General features: G+C 45.1%; 1 protein-coding gene across 2 annotated transcripts in view; it reads right to left on the reverse strand.

The window, feature by feature from the left end:
* The window catches only part of KCNS3 (potassium voltage-gated channel modifier subfamily S member 3), a 36770-nt gene extending 21720 nt beyond the window's left edge, over positions 1-15050 (reverse strand). The window contains exon 1 of one of the 2 annotated variants that reach the window (XM_046660449.1): positions 14887-15050. The gene's annotated coding sequence lies outside the window, so the exon portion shown is untranslated. The remainder of the gene's footprint in view (positions 1-14886) is intronic. The other variant, XM_046660448.1, reaches the window with a different exon arrangement.
* Positions 15051-15644: the final 594 nt, after the last annotated feature.

The following is a 15644-nucleotide window of genomic DNA, read 5'->3' on the forward strand; positions in this document are numbered from 1 at the left end:
AGAATGTCTCATAATTTGGAGGCTGTCACTGGGTTCCACAGTCCACCAGGAAGTGCAGTGACCTGAAATGGCAAGCAGTGAATTCCAGCAATTCCTTCCGAAATGCAGAGAGCGACACAAGCAGAAACATCGCAACATTTCATTAGATCACCCCATGCTCTTTTGTATCCCATTTAATCTATTTCCCACCTAACAGAGCAAGGGTCTGCACAGAGAATTCAGAAGGTCCTTGAAATTAGATGGGAAAAAAAAATCTTGATTTTCACTAATCTTGAACTGAAATTTAGCAATTCCTCCATTAAAAATGCAGGCAGTGGGCAAGGGCAGTATTGGCTGTACCTGTGACTTCACCCCGACAGAAATCCCAGATAATTTCATATCATATCAGAGTTGTTGCAGGTCTGTCAAAATATCACGTACATTCATGATTTCTTTGGAATCACAGTAGTTACAGACCTACTGCTAGATTTACTTTAAGGAGTTAATAAAGAAGCACGTATATTGCTAAATCACAAATTGGTTTAAATATTTTGATAATGGTATTTCCATACAATTGGATTCCCTTATATCCTATGGCTTTTATTTTTGCATTTAAAAACGCTGTTCTGACAAGTGGTCCCTAGGCTCCCCCAGACTACCAAAGGGATCCCTGGCACAAAAAAGGTTAAGAATCCCTTAACTAGAGATCTTGTTAGAATATGTCACATCGTGTCACTCCTATGTTTAACCCTTCAGTGGTTTCCATGTTACTCAAAGTAAAACTCCCTTCGCTCCCCCACTGTACTCATCTGACTTGATCTGGGACTCCTATCACTCTCTTTCATTGCCATGCAGCATACTGGTCTCCCTGCTATTCCTTAATCATGCCAAGTGAGGCGCATTCCTGCCTCAGGGCCTTTGCACAGGCTGATCTCTATGCCTGGAATGCTTTATCCCCAGGGGATTGCATGGCCTGTTTCCTCACTTCTTTCAGATCTTAACTCAAATGATATCTTCCAAATGAGACTTTCCTTGGTTACCCTATCTAAAATAGCCCCCAACAAAATTCCTGTTTGCCCTCCTTGCTTTATATTTTCTCTTTAGCATTTATCATGCCCTAAAATACACTTAGGGACATATATTTTATTTCTTTATCTTATTTATTGTTTGTTTCCCCACTCAGATATGAGCTCCATGGAGACAGGAATTTGTGTCTATCATTTACACCACCATGTCCCAAGTACCCAGAACCTCACCTGACACACAGTAGGTTCTTAAAAATTATTTGTTGAATTAATTGATGAATCAATTAGTTGGTTGACATTTGTCACACGGCTTGGCTACTGCCTGCTTCCATTCCATGTCGAACTTTAAAGTCTCTCTTGCCCATTGCATTACTGGGAGAAAAGAAAAATCACAGCAAATGTGCTTTTGAAATAGTGGTCACCACAGAAGCAAAGCAGTTTATTTATTAGCCGCTGAAGAAGGGCGATATATTTTTTTCCTTAATAAAAAGAGTGTTCATCAAAGACAAGATAGATAAGTTCTAACACACTCAGAAGATAAGATTTTGGATCAAGTTAGATCATAAAACAAACACAAAAAAGTAAATGGAAAAATTGGCATATGGCATAAAAGCAATAAAAACACCCTACGCCAGATTGCAATAGAAGTGATGCTGATTAAGAGCATCACGCAGATTCCACCTGGAAATGATAAAAGAAAATGGAAGCGTACAGACACATGAGTCAACGCAGGGGATGAATCACCACGTGGGCACTGCTTGACTTAACCTGCTGCTGTTCCAACGCAGACCTACCCACCTTAAGGCACCGCTGCTTACGTATTAAAAGAGCAAATATGCATTTAACACTGGTAAGATCTGAAGTTGGCAGGGCTGTCTTCAGACGTAAAGCACTTCACTCCATTCTATACCCTGTTTTAAGAACTACCAAGGCTAAGACTGGACTCCTTGTAGTTATAAACTGTAAGTCAAGGACAAATAAAGAAAGTGTTATCATATCACAGGTGTCCTTATACGGATATGCGCAAGTCGCTCACATATTAAAAAGTAACAAAATAAAATCTCCCAACCGCAAATTCCTCTTTGCAACAAAGCTTCTTGAAATCATTTTTTAACATGCATCCTTCCATCTGCTCCTACAAATCTTGCCCCAACGCTCCACTAAGTGTTTAGGCTAAAGGCAGCTCCAGGTGACCAAACCTCAAAGACACTACTCATCTGCATGTGACTGATTTGTGCCAGGCATTGTCACTGCCAACCTCTCAGCCCTGCAGGTCACTGACACCACTTGTCTGACTACTCATTCTTGGTTTCCTGGGAAACTGCTTCCTCTTCCCAAACCTTAAATCTGAGGTCATACAATAAAATACCTGCAGGGGCAGGGCAGGTGTCCAGAATGAAAAAGAAGAGGACACCTGGCCACTGTGACAAGCTAGAGAGCACCGGCACTGCAAAAAGGGGACTGCTAGCCCTTATCTGTCGGCATCACCTGGTCGGATTGCACACATTGTCAAGAACACCCACAAATCTTATTTTTACGGGAAATTTCTCAATTTTTTAAATGTTGGCAACTTTCGTTTTTACTATTTTAATACTGTAAGCCAAATCAAACAGATCTGTAGCCTGGATACAATCTGCAGGCCTCAAATTTGTGTCCTCTCCCCACCCCACTGCACCCCTCCATGGGTTCCCCCGACCCTCTGCTCTTCACCCCAGGAATTTCATCTAACTAGGAGCCCAGATGTGTATCTCCAACCCAGATCTGACTCCTTCATTTCGAACTCATATAACTGCCTGCTGGACATGTCCATTTGAGTGTCCCATTGGGACATTCAAGACGTCTCTCAAATCCCTTTCCTTTCTCTCTCCCTCCTGCCTCTGCTTTAATTCAGACACTCAGTCATTTTCCATGGTTTACTACAGTAGACTTCTAATTGCTCCCCTGCCTTAGACTTATCCCTATTCCCTGGCCTCAAATTCATTCTAAAATGCACAGGCTTAAAGTCCTCTTGGCCTTCAGGACAAATTCTGGGTCCAGACTGCTTGAATCCCAGCTTCACCACTCACCAGCTGTGTGACCTTGGGCAAGTCGTTTAAGTTCTCTGAGTCTCTGCTTCCTCATTTGTAAAATATGGATACTAAATACCTCCTATCACATAAAGCAGTTAGGAGGATTGAAAATGAAATATAAAAATAAAGTCTTCGGTGCTTGGTATTGTCATCAGTACTGTTCATCCCTTATCCTCGCCTGCCACAACCCAACTCAAACTCAAGAACTATAAAGAATTACTTGAAATTCTCCAAAAGTGCCTCGACTTCTCACTTGTCTGCTCAAAATGGCCTTCAAGATTCAGGTCTATTACATTCTCCAGAACCAAGCCCTGACCCCAGACCTCTCCCTACCCCAAAACCTGGCCCCCCCGACCCCATCCACCAGTGCCTCTCTCCATCCGAGTATTTAACTTGCTGAAGTGCAGTAGAACAATTTCCTCAAAGCCTCTACCACGGCACTGTGGGCTCCGCAAAGGCAGGGCCTGTTTTTCCTTAATCTTTGCACCCTTAATGCCCAGCAAAAATACTGAATGAATGAATGATCTCCTTTAATCCCCAGGTCACCCCAAAGAGGCACCCACCGTTTATGGATGAGGAAATTGAGGTTCAGAATGGTTAATCATGGAAGGGAGGTGGCAGCCCAGAGCCCATGTCCGGCTCTCCCAGTGAGGCCCGTGCTGGGGAAGCTGGTCACACTCTGCTCCTGTGGGCGGTGGTTTGCTGTCTGTCCTTACGCCCCAGGCTCATGTCCCTAAAACAAAATTTACTTTTGTCTTGTCTCCCGAAATGAGTGTGGGAAGAACAAAAATGACTTTTTATCATTTCATGCTCTTCGTATGAAGAGCTACAAAGGTCATTGTATAGAACACAGGTGATCATGAGAAAACTCACGGTTTTTTCTGTGCTAACCTCTATAAAGAATATACACTCAATTGTTTTTATAGTGTCTGTTACAAAATAACTTTTTGATAGTGCTTACTCTGTACTAGGCACTGCTTCAAACACCTTATTTTATCTACCTTCAGGCAGATGCTATCATTATCCCCACTGGGCAGATGGAGAAACTGAGGCCAGAGAGGTTAAATAACTTTCCCAGACAGTAGTGGCGGAGCTAAGATTCAAATTCATAGGTGAGAGCACAGACTCTGTACCTTGATTTGAACCCCAGTTCTGCCACTTTCTAGTTTATGATTTGGGTAAATTATTAAAATCTCTCCTTGATGTTTCCTCATCTGTTGATTGAGAGATAGATAGATAAATAGATAGAAGAAGTAATATAACCATTTAATAAAAGATATTGTTATGAGAATTAAATGAGTTAGTATTTATATCACATTTATAACAGTGCCCAGCACACAAGTGCTATATAAATATTTATTATTATTACTTTTATCATTGAGTGTTGCCAGAGCTCTGAGTGGCATCTGAGTGAGAACTGGATTCTAAGCACACAGAAATTTCCCCCTCTATTTGATGCTATTTTGACCCCTCCAGGTAGACACACCAGTAGCAGGACCACGGCAGCATCACTGGGAAGCCAGCAAAGCTCGTCTGCAGGGCCTTAGTTTCTTATGTCCTGTCAGTACATCCCTTGCTCCCTTTCAGCAAACACGATCCTGGTGTTTGCTCCCTGTTCCCCTAAGAGATTAGTCTTTAGGCTCTGATGTGAATGCCTCCAAGCATTTCCCATTTCTATTAGGGTTCTTTGGACACAAGCAAGAGCAACTGGTGTTAGCCCACTAAACAAATTCAGCTTACTTCAGAAGTCTACATGAAGCTCTCAGGGTCAAACAGAAGTTTGAAGAAGCACACCTGGCTCCTGTCTGTTCACTTCAGAAGGACTTGAAGGCAGAAACAACTCATGGAAGAAGAGGTTTGGTCAGGGAGCCGCCACAGGAAGGAACACATTCAGTGGTCTCTTCCATCCTAGAGTAACTCCATTGACAAAGTGTCTGATAGGCTGGACTTATGCCACCTGCCTACCCAATGGCTGGACTGGGGCAGGAGGAACCTCGGAGGATGTCCTTATCGTGTAGCATCCCACCAAGACAACATTCAACAGGGAGAGATAATTACCCAAAGGAAATTAGGAGGCTTCAGGAAGAAGAAACAGATGTGTGGCCAAAAATTCCATTCAATCTTCCCAGAGAGTTCTCCATTCTTGAACTTAAAATATAAATGTAAATTTATGCAGAGAATATAGAAGTTTAAGGAAGGTCAGACTTCAAGGAACAGGCCAAATTAACTACCTAGGTGACAGAAGCCCTTATCCAGTGTCCCCAAATCACACTAGAAGACACGTCAGTGACATTATCTTGCCCCCACTTCTCATTAATGCCCCTTTCCCCTCCACAGCCCGCCAGAGGGACTTGTCTAAACTACAAGTTAGAACGTATGTCTGTACTCTACACAAACCTTCAGTGGTCCCACAGCATCTTCAGGACAGAGTCCAAACTCCTCCTCTAATGTCAAGCAAAAACATCCCTGCCTTTCTCTCTGGTCTCAGCGCCCACCAATCTACTTCAAACTCCTCTGCCTCAGCGCTGTCAAATTATTTACCATCCTCAACCTTATGGTGCGCTCTCATTTCCAAACCTCACTGAAGCTGTTCCCTCTGTTCCTTTCTTTTTCAGTTAATTCCAGTTTTGTCTTCAAGAAATCAGCCCAAAATGTCACGTCTGCCGGGACACTTTCCTTTGATGTACCACACATGCACATGTGAATACACACACACACACGCGCGCACACACACACACACTTGTAATGCTAAATAGGCACCTCCCCCTTGTGTTTGCAGAATCCTACTTCTTAGCACATTGATACATAGTGATATCAGTGTCTGCTACACCGCAGCTAAGTGGGAGATGTCTGGTGTATGGATGGCTAAATGATTTTTCTGCTTCAGGGTAAAAGACAAGGATTTTCCTGCTCAAAATAGAGTGGAGAAGGCTGTTTGGGAGGTCCCTTTCCATCACATAGCCCTTCCTCGAGGCGCCAGGACGGTGGGAAGAGAATGTCTGACCAAGCTATTGTTTCTCTCTACCCAGTCTGAGCACCTGACATGTTCTGGAATTTCTAAAGGATTGTAGAAAGGCATTTATTGCTGCTAGAAGTAACAGAGCGCTTTTGCCAAATCATAAATCCTCAGCATATTTAACAACAAAACTCTCAGAGCGCCAAGCGTCTATTGCTGTAGAAAGTTGCCACAGTGACTATCTATTTCATGGCATGACAAAAAAAAGTTTCACTTAAGTTTTTAAAAGACATAGTGAAATAAATGGGATGGTTTAATACAGCATCTTATCCATTATTTGGAAGGTAGAAAAAAGAACGTTTTTACGCTTCAGAAACATCCACATCCAGCTCCTGGAAGCCATCCTGGGAGGATTTTTTTTTTAATGCTTTGCCCAGAACTATCTGCTATGAGTAATTCCACATTTCATCAAGATGAAAAAAATCATGAAATAATGAGATGCCACAGCAATGTAAGTCGAAAGAGTTTTCAGTTTGACTTCTTAAAATTAATTCGCACTCCTCTCCTTTCTCCAATCTGTTTCCCAAGCGCACCGCCCCCTCTAAGTTTCCAAGTTCTCCATAGAAAGAAAAACAAGGTGGGACAGAGCAGGAAGGAAGAAGAGGAGATCCTCTGAGGAGCACCCACGCCCTCCAGCGAGCACGGCGGTGACAGCTGACAGCTCAGGACCAAGCCCCGGAGACAGCTGTAGGCACGGTCTCGGTACAAGCACAGGCTTTCCCCTTGAGATGCAGAAAGAAAGTCCTTACTGCACAGGACAGAGGAGCGCAGTCGGAAAAAACAACAAGCTTGTGGACTCTGGAGTAAAACATGGCTAGCTTTACCTGTTTTCACACTCAAAGTTTCCATGTCTAAGAGTTTTCTACTCAAGTTGGTTTAGCAAGAAAAATTCAAACTAATTCTGCACTTGACTAATTGTTAGCTTCTGAAGAGATTCACAATGGAATGGTGCAAACAGGGTTTGGGGGGCATTGTTGTTGTTTGTCACATAAACTCAGAAAAAAATAAGATGGCACATTTTTTTTAAGAAGTCACCTAGTTCTTTTATTTGAAATCATAGATAAGCAATATATTGAACTGCTAAAGTTCAAATTCAGAAAATATTAGAGGAAAAGAGGCTAAAACATACCACATAAGAAAAAAATTAACTTGGCGGTGAATTTATTCTATAGTAGTAGTTCTCAAAGTGTGGTCAGGGAACCCTTGGGGTTCCTAAGACCCTTTAAAGGGTCCATGTGGTCAAAATTATTTTCACAATGAACTAAGATGTTATTTTCCTGTTTCACTCTTACTCTCTCACAAGTATCCAATGGAGTCTTCCAGAGGGCATATGATGTGTGAGAACATAATAGACTAAATGGAGAAGCAAATCTAAGAATCCCACTGTCTTCTAGTAAATCGGACAATAAATAAATTTGTAAAAATGTAAAACAGTGCCACTGAAAATTTTTTTGTTTTGAAAAAGACATTTTTCATAAAAATATGCCATTTATGTTAGCATGCAATGAGAGTATTATTGTTATTTTATATAAATTAGTAAGTAAATATTTTAAAATATATAGTTTTTAATTTCTAACATAAATATTGACAGATATAACCCACATTAACAAAAGCTTTTCAGGGATTCTCAACAACTTTTAAGCATATAAAGGTCCTGAGACCAAAACACCTGAGAATACTGTTTCATAGCATTAGAATCTCAATTTTTTTTCCAATTTTTTATTGTGCTAAATTAAACATGACATAAAATTTACCATCTTAATCATTTTTAAATGTACAGTCAAGGGTATTATATGCATTCATGATGTTATGCGGCCTTCACCACCATTTCCAGAAAGCTTTTAATCTTGTAAAACTGAAACTCTATACCCAATATGGCCTTTTCTGTGGTTTGTTTACTTCTATCCAATCAGCTAAGCAGCCCACACTAATGAGCACTAAGTCTCTAGGGTGTGTGTCTGTGTGTATGGGTGTGTGGAGCAGGGCCCTGTTCCCAGGAGAGAGAACTCCCTCTCTTCCTTCCACACCACACAGCCCTGCAGTTCCACGACTCAAAACCATCTAATGTAATGCATTTGTGGGGCATTCTGAAACCTAACCCCAATGTCTAATAATGCTTAAGTGGGAATGATTTCCGAGTTGCTGACACTAACTGACAGATGAAGGGTTGTAAAACAGGACTTGCTTGTGTGTTCTTAACTACTGATGTGGGCAATAGGAGTGACAGGTAAAAAAAAAACAAAACAACTAAAAGCAAACCCATTAGAGTTTAGGGCCACATTACATAACTGTGCATCCTGTACCCTTTACTTCAAAGCCCCATACAAAAGACACGAGATAAAAAGGTAAGTATGATGCACCTTCCACATTTTAAGTCTGGAGGAGCTGAGAGAAGAAAACACAGTGCTCATCACCAAAAAAGATGCATCATGCTGAGATTTGATTTCTAATTAGATCAAGAAGTCTGGGGAAACTGCTTAAAAGGTGAAGTTCTCAGGCAACATATGAACTTTCATGAGATTCCTATTTTTGCATATCTAGAGATCGTACACTGCAGGATTTGTGACTTAAGGAGATGATGAGAAGGTATGGAGATATCAATACCTTTGACACTTCAGCAAAGATAATGATAGATGATAGATAGATTGATTGATTGATAGATACAAGGACACTGCCACATAATGACACTTCTCATTTACACTTTTAGCCCAGAGGAGACAAGCTTCACCAGGAAGGCTCGACCCTGAAACAGACTGGGATATAAATCTTGGCCAGGTAAATCATCACCAAAGGGAGGTAGGTGGACAGAGGTCTCATGTCAGTGACCTCATGAGGGTACCACACTTCGAAAATTGGGATCTTAAAAACCCAAAAGAAAAACACTCCCCAGAAGGTATGATTTACTGACCTCAAAGACAAAACTACTGAAATATCCTTTCCAGAACCCAGGTATCTCTTCTCAATCCAAATCTACAAACCACAGTCTTCAACCACGGAGTTCTCCCATCTCTTTGGCCAATCAAACGCCTTACCTTAAGTAAATCATAGAAAATGCTTTCAGGCTCACCTTGGCATGTCAATCAGGACTTAGGAAAGCCAAACCAGTCCAGAGAAGAATGAAAGTGAAAACGTGTAAGTATGTTCAAGCGCAAAATTTTAGTCTGCCAGCATTCTCTTATTTCAACACACTAATTATTTGCCAGGATATAATTCAGCCTTCCTGAAAGAAGTCTTCATGAGGGAGCATACTCAAACTTACTCAGCAATTGGAGACAAGGCCAGAGATAGGACTCACACTTCTAATCTTCTAGAAGTGCTAGCACCATATAAATCTACACACAGAGATGTGCATGCGTTGATTTATTGAAGAGTTGGACTCAGCTCCCTAACCTCAGCCAAGGTCGCCTTCTCTGTAGACATGCATGTACGCAAACCCTCCCCCACACCCACCCTGTCTCTCTGTTCCCTTTCATAACCAACCTATACATGTATGGTCTTCACTTCTTCACCTCCCATTCATTTTTCACTCAGTCCCATCTGGCTTTAGGTCCCACCTCTCACACACACCTCTTAAGTAGGCTCCCATCTGCCACACTTGAACCTCTCTAATCTTTTCTTCTCTAATCTAGGCTTCACAAGTGATCTCCTAGAAATATAAATTGGCTCTTGACACTCCCCTGCTACAAATCCATGAATTCCTTCCCACAGCCCTTGGGATAAACTCAAAGATCCTGAAGCTGGCCCAAAGGGTGCAGCATGATCTGGTCTCTGCTCTTCTCCCCAACCTCCTCCCAACCACCTCTTTTCCTGGAGTTCCTCCGACACTCAATGCTCATTCCTGCCTTAGAATCCTCACACCACTTCCACAGCCAGGGATTCCCTTTCTCCCACTTTTCACTTGATAAACTCCTACCTATCCCTCAGAATGAAGTCTTTTCCTCAGAAAGGTCTCCCCAGCTGCCCCAGCTGAACTAGGGCCCTCCCTACCCTTGTTATTCTTCCCTATGAAGTTCTCTAGAGCATTTGCCACTACTTAAATGTTTGCATTTGTTGGTGTAAGGTCTGTCTACGTGCCAACCTCCCACCCCCTGTAACTGTTTCCTTTACCCTGGGGGTACCCAGACCCTAGTATAGTATGTAACACTGGGTAAGTACTCCCATACATGTTGAACGAACGCTTGTACATATTTGTATTTGTAAAGAGGATATTTATGACTACATAAGATAATTATTAAGTCAACATTGGTAATCATCTGCGGGGTGTTCAGTTGAACTCAGTTGATCTGCTCTGGATGATCAGCAGGATGCTTCATTCACTGGGGACTTCAACAAGCAAACTGAAGCCAGCTGCTGTCAACATAACTGCTTATCTATAAAATGATTGACTAAAAGCAGATATTGGGCCTTTATCATTCAATGCTTGTGCAATTAAAGACAATTTTACAGGGTGTCTACTCAGAGAAAACAAATGGTGCAAGGCTCTGCAGGATTGCAAAGAGAGCGAGCCCCCCTTGCCCACAAAGAAATATACTACAACCTAATCTACTAACTACAGCTTAGAAAAAAGAGTTTGTTTTTATAAGGGGGAGGTGTGCATGTGTTGCAAAGTTGCAAAAGGCGCTCCAGAGAAATGATAAAGGAACACAAGGATGGAAATTCTTTTAAGTCAGCTTCAATATTTGATTGCACATTCTAAAAATTGTTATTGTGTTCATCAGAATTGCAATTTCTCTCCATTCTTCACATACAGGGTCCCTGAATGCAAAAATAAAACAGCAAAAAGTACTTCCTCCTCCTTTCCAGCCCCTACTAAGTACGCTGGCAAGCCAAGAGCAGTAACCAAAAGCCAGATTCAGGATGAAATTCAAACTCCGCCACCTCCAAGGACCCTCCACTGCCCTCATTGTGAAGCAGAAAGATGACAGACTTGGACTCAGAAGACCCCTGGCTATGGCCAAGTCCACGCCTCACTTTGCCTTATTTTCTTCATCTGCAATATGGGCTTCCTAACCTCCACCCTGCCTGTCGCTTATCACACTCAGTTACTACGAGAACTGAAATGAGATAACTCAGTGAAAGTTTCTACAAACTCCAATAGGCTATACAAATGGGACAAGCATGGTGATCTTTACCAGGACTCATATTTACCACCTAGTATTGTCCTGTCTTGTGCTTGTTAATCTTTTTTTTGTCGGTCACCTCTATGATAAAACACAAGTTAAAAAATAACGAAATTTAAATTATAATGCAAATAAAGTGTTATCCTATTTATATTTTATAGGTATTTGCTTTTTTTAAATTGAGGTAACACTGGTTTATAACATTATATAAATTTCAGGTGTACATTATTATATTTCGATTTCTGTGTAGACTATATCACGTTCACCACCCAAAGACTGATTACCATCCATCACCATACTCATGGGCTGACACATGTGTGAGTCTCAGGTCCACTGTAAGTTCAAGCTTGGAGGACATGTCTCAGATTCTGCCTGCCCTTGTGCCTGCAGTACTGGGCACATGGCACCCACACGATAAATTTTTGTGGAAGGACTATTGGTTACCGGTTTGCTTTTTTGATGGATTTGACTCAGAGTGCAGTGTGCTGGCACATTTCTGGGTTTTTCATTGATAATATTTTCTGGAAATAGCCATAATGTTTACCTAGCCCATGATCTGTATGGTCTGTCTTCCTTTTTCCCAACCAGCTGGGCAGAATTCCATTGGAAAGACAACTACTTTGGCGAAAGCAAATAGAACATTTTTCTAGCACAGTTTTCAAGGTTTCTTTTAAGGATGAGATGGGGGGCAGGGGGCCAAAAAGCCACTTGGTAATGGCAAGCCACCTCTACCTGTCACCATTCAATGAACCCAGTCTTAGTCCTACTAAGCACAAGGCACAGTGTTGAGGCTGTAGGAATAAACAAGGAGAACAGAATCTCACAACAGCTCTGCAGCCAAACAGCCAGGATAGAATCCTGGCTTCACATTGTCCCAGTTGTGTGACTTTGCACCAGTTACTCAGTTTGTCTCTTTTCTCATCTAAAATAGGGTAATAATAGAGCCTCTCCTAAGGTTTTCATCAGGATGAAATGAGTTAACACATTGAGAGCTCTCAGTGCCGTCCTATTACACGGTAAAGACAAATATTAAACATCTGGATCCTTGTAGCTAAACAGATTGAGACTCAGAGAAGCCTAGATACTTATGTCAAGTCAAGGAGCCATACGCAGGTAGACATCAGGGCTGGACCCTAGGTCCCCAGCCTTAGTGTGTTCTCTGTGACCTCTCCTTGTGGGTATTTCACCCAGTGGTACTCTGGAGGTACTTCCTGACACCTTATAAGTGGGGCAAAAAACACACCCACCTTCCCCTCTGCCTCAACCTACCCTGAATAGCTGTCCTCTCCTGCCAGTGAGACCTCCGGCCCAGCCCCATGCAATCAGAATGCACCTAGAGGGGTTCCAGCTACTGCTGGCTCCCACGGAAATACTTCGATGAAGAAGGAAAGTCTCAATTCCTAATGGGACTGTTCTGAGGATTAAATGACATAATGCCTGGAAAAGTGCCGAGCAGAGTAGCTGGCATACGGTACCCAGCCAACAAATGTTATCTATTAAGAAAAAGAGGAGGAGGAGGAAAACCCTGTGGTGCCTGCTCTCTCAAAGCTGACACACATTCTCATCCCAAATGCCAGACACAGCGCAGACTGAGATCTCTGGTAGAACAGAGGGATGCAGAGTCTGTGAAGGATTACAGGGAAGGGCAAAATTCACTGAAGACAGAGGGGGTGGCTGGAGTCCCCATTCTTCCTTCTCTTTATTAAAAAAACAATAATAAAAAAAGAAGAAAAAGCTTAGCTGGTGCTTTGCTGGCAAACCCAAGCGTCAGAGCATTGGATTTTTAAAATTTTAATACTTCTGAACAGAACAAAGTCTGCTTCCAACCTCCCCATTTGCTCTCATACACTTGACCAGCAAGAGCTCATTAATGGCTTTATCTGGGCTGCTTTTCCAGGTAATAATGGTTCAGACGCGAGACTGAATTAAAACAGATCCCACAAATCTCCTTAGAATATGCACAGCAAGCTATTGATTCAGAGTTCTTAAGCACTTCAGCATCACCTTCTCCTCCCTATCCCAATATTGACAATTCCTAGTTCTGAAATGACAAATTTAATATTAGAAAAGGCAAAGGAAGGAATCTGGTGAGAAAAAAGGAAGAACTGAACTAGACTGGAGCAGAAACTTCATCCCTTACAGTGTATGCTAGTGAGCAGAGCCCATGGCCTGGCCCACCCACCCTGGGCTGGTTGCAAACACAGACTGAATGAATCAACGTCCTCAAGGAGTTCAGAACCCACGGAAGGAGAGAGACCTATACATCACACCAAGTGCAACCACAGAATCAATGCCACCCTCTTTCAGCCTGAGATACGTGGGGAGGACAGACATTGGAGCATCCGCCTTTAGCAAGGGGGCAGGTGCGCAGGAAAATGCTTCCTTCCTGTTTACTTGGGCAGGTATTTGCAAGTAGTCCAAAAAGGGGGGCAGCTAGGGGTAACTTACACAGTTCTAAGCGAATGGTCATGCAAATCGCTTAAGGAAATATATGAAAAGGGTAAGGTTTCTGATCTGGTTTTCCCCACCTGCCCCACTCTTCAGAGGGTAAGATGAAGTAGAAGAACCAAGAGTGGGGCGAACCAAAAGTCTACCTTCTATGAGGACAAGGAACACCCCCGCCCCCCGCCCCTCACTCGGGCATCAAACCAGGGTCCCCGGGTTATTCCGGCGGGTGAAGGCAGTTCTTTGCTGTCCTCCCCTCCTGCCGAAAGCTGCCTGAGTTAGACTCCAGCTCAGTCTCCCCAGCCGAGATGGTGGAGACACCAAGGGCGCAAAAGGTGCTCCTTTCCCAAAAGAGACGAGGAGACACAAAGCTGGGGGGGCGGGGGGGGGGGGGGGGGCGTGGTGTTGCTCAGAATGAGCCCTGCAATGCGAAAGGCGCCCAGCCTGGCTTGCCGCGGCCCCTGCCGGCAGGTCTGACTCGCTCGCCAGCCCATTCACCTCCAGAAAGACAGGGAAGTTTCCGACCCCGGACCACCCACTCCCACCACCACCACTGATCCAAACGTGGGGAGGCTGCAGGCGACTCGATGTGGGCCCTGCAAACCCCAAGCTGCTCCCACCCCGAGCGCGCCCGCAGTTCCTGGGCGCAGCACTGCGCCAGGACAAGGGCCCTGGTGCGCTCTTCCCTGCAACTGTCGCGGGGCTCCTTGCACCGCTGCAGGGCAAAGGGGAGGGGAGGAATGACAGGGAAGAAGGCGGAGCAGGCGGCCTGGACAGCACTTACATTCGTCGGGAAAGCGCCTCCTCTTGAGGAAGGGAAGGAACGGCTTCCCAGCTAAGGAAACGCCCCAGGGATGCCCCTCCGCGAAGTGCCGCCTTTGCCTGCCTCAGCGATTCTCCCGCCTCCAAGCCCGTCCTCCACTCCACCCCAACCACCCTACCCCCAAGAGCAGCTTTCCGAGGGACTCAGACACCATCCCGACTGCCCGCAGTTCGCGCAACAGGCGGATCCTTAAGGCTCCAGCGACGACTCCGGGCTCTAGGGACCGGAGGATGGGGAGCGCCGCGAGACAGGCACCCAGCAGGACGCAAAGTCCCCTGCGGGCATAGACCTACGAGGTCGTGCACCCATGACCACGGGAGGGAGTGAGGCAGCAAAAGGTGGGGAAAGTTGAGGGGTGGCACGGTGAAGTCTCCGGAGCGCGCTCGGAGGTGGGTACACCAGCGGGTACCTGCAGGAGTCCGGGCGCTTCTGGCTGGCTCCGTTCTGCGACGCCGCCCGTCCGCGCTGCAGGGATCAGGCCTCGCCGCGCGGTCCCGCGCCTGCCGCGGCGGCGGCAAGGAGAGCCGGGTGGCCGGCGTTGGTCCGTCGGTCGGTCCCGCCTGGCAGGAGCGCGGCGCCCGGGAGCCACGGGCGGGGCGGGGCGGGGCCAGACGTTCGGCCACCGCCCCATTAGTCCCAGCTCCGCCCGCCGCCTTGTATCGGGCCCGCAGCCTGTGCTCCCCTAGCCGAGGGCGCGGCGCTCAGCCTCCGGCGGTTGCTGCCTGCGGGCGTCAGGCCGCGCGACAGGCAGACCGATGGATGGACAGAGAGGCGGCCTTGCGGGACGCGCGCCCCCGCCCAGACTCAAGTGCAGAGTCACCCCTGGAGCGGCGTACCCTGTCCGGGTGGCAGCAGGAGCGTGCCCCGCGCTTCCCACCTGAGAGCCCTCCAGGGCTGGGAGCATCACGACCCGGTGGCCCCGGCGGCTCCGGCAACTGCCTCTGGAAAGTCGCCGCCCAAGCTACACTCTGCAAATTTGCTGGGATTTTCCTAGGAGGTCTCGAGGCCCCAAGTTGTTTTAAAACAAAGTGCGAAGGAGGAAACAGCCTCCGGTCCTTCCTATTTACCACCAGCCCAGCTGCCTGAAGACTCAGGCACAGTGCAGAAGGAAATTGTTTTACGCGCTCGATTCCTCGACTTACCATTTCAGAAGAGGTAGCAGACATA

The sequence above is a fragment of the Equus quagga genome, chromosome 5, assembly GCF_021613505.1.
Source record: "Equus quagga isolate Etosha38 chromosome 5, UCLA_HA_Equagga_1.0, whole genome shotgun sequence".
NCBI classification, from domain to species: Eukaryota; Metazoa; Chordata; class Mammalia; order Perissodactyla; family Equidae; genus Equus; species Equus quagga.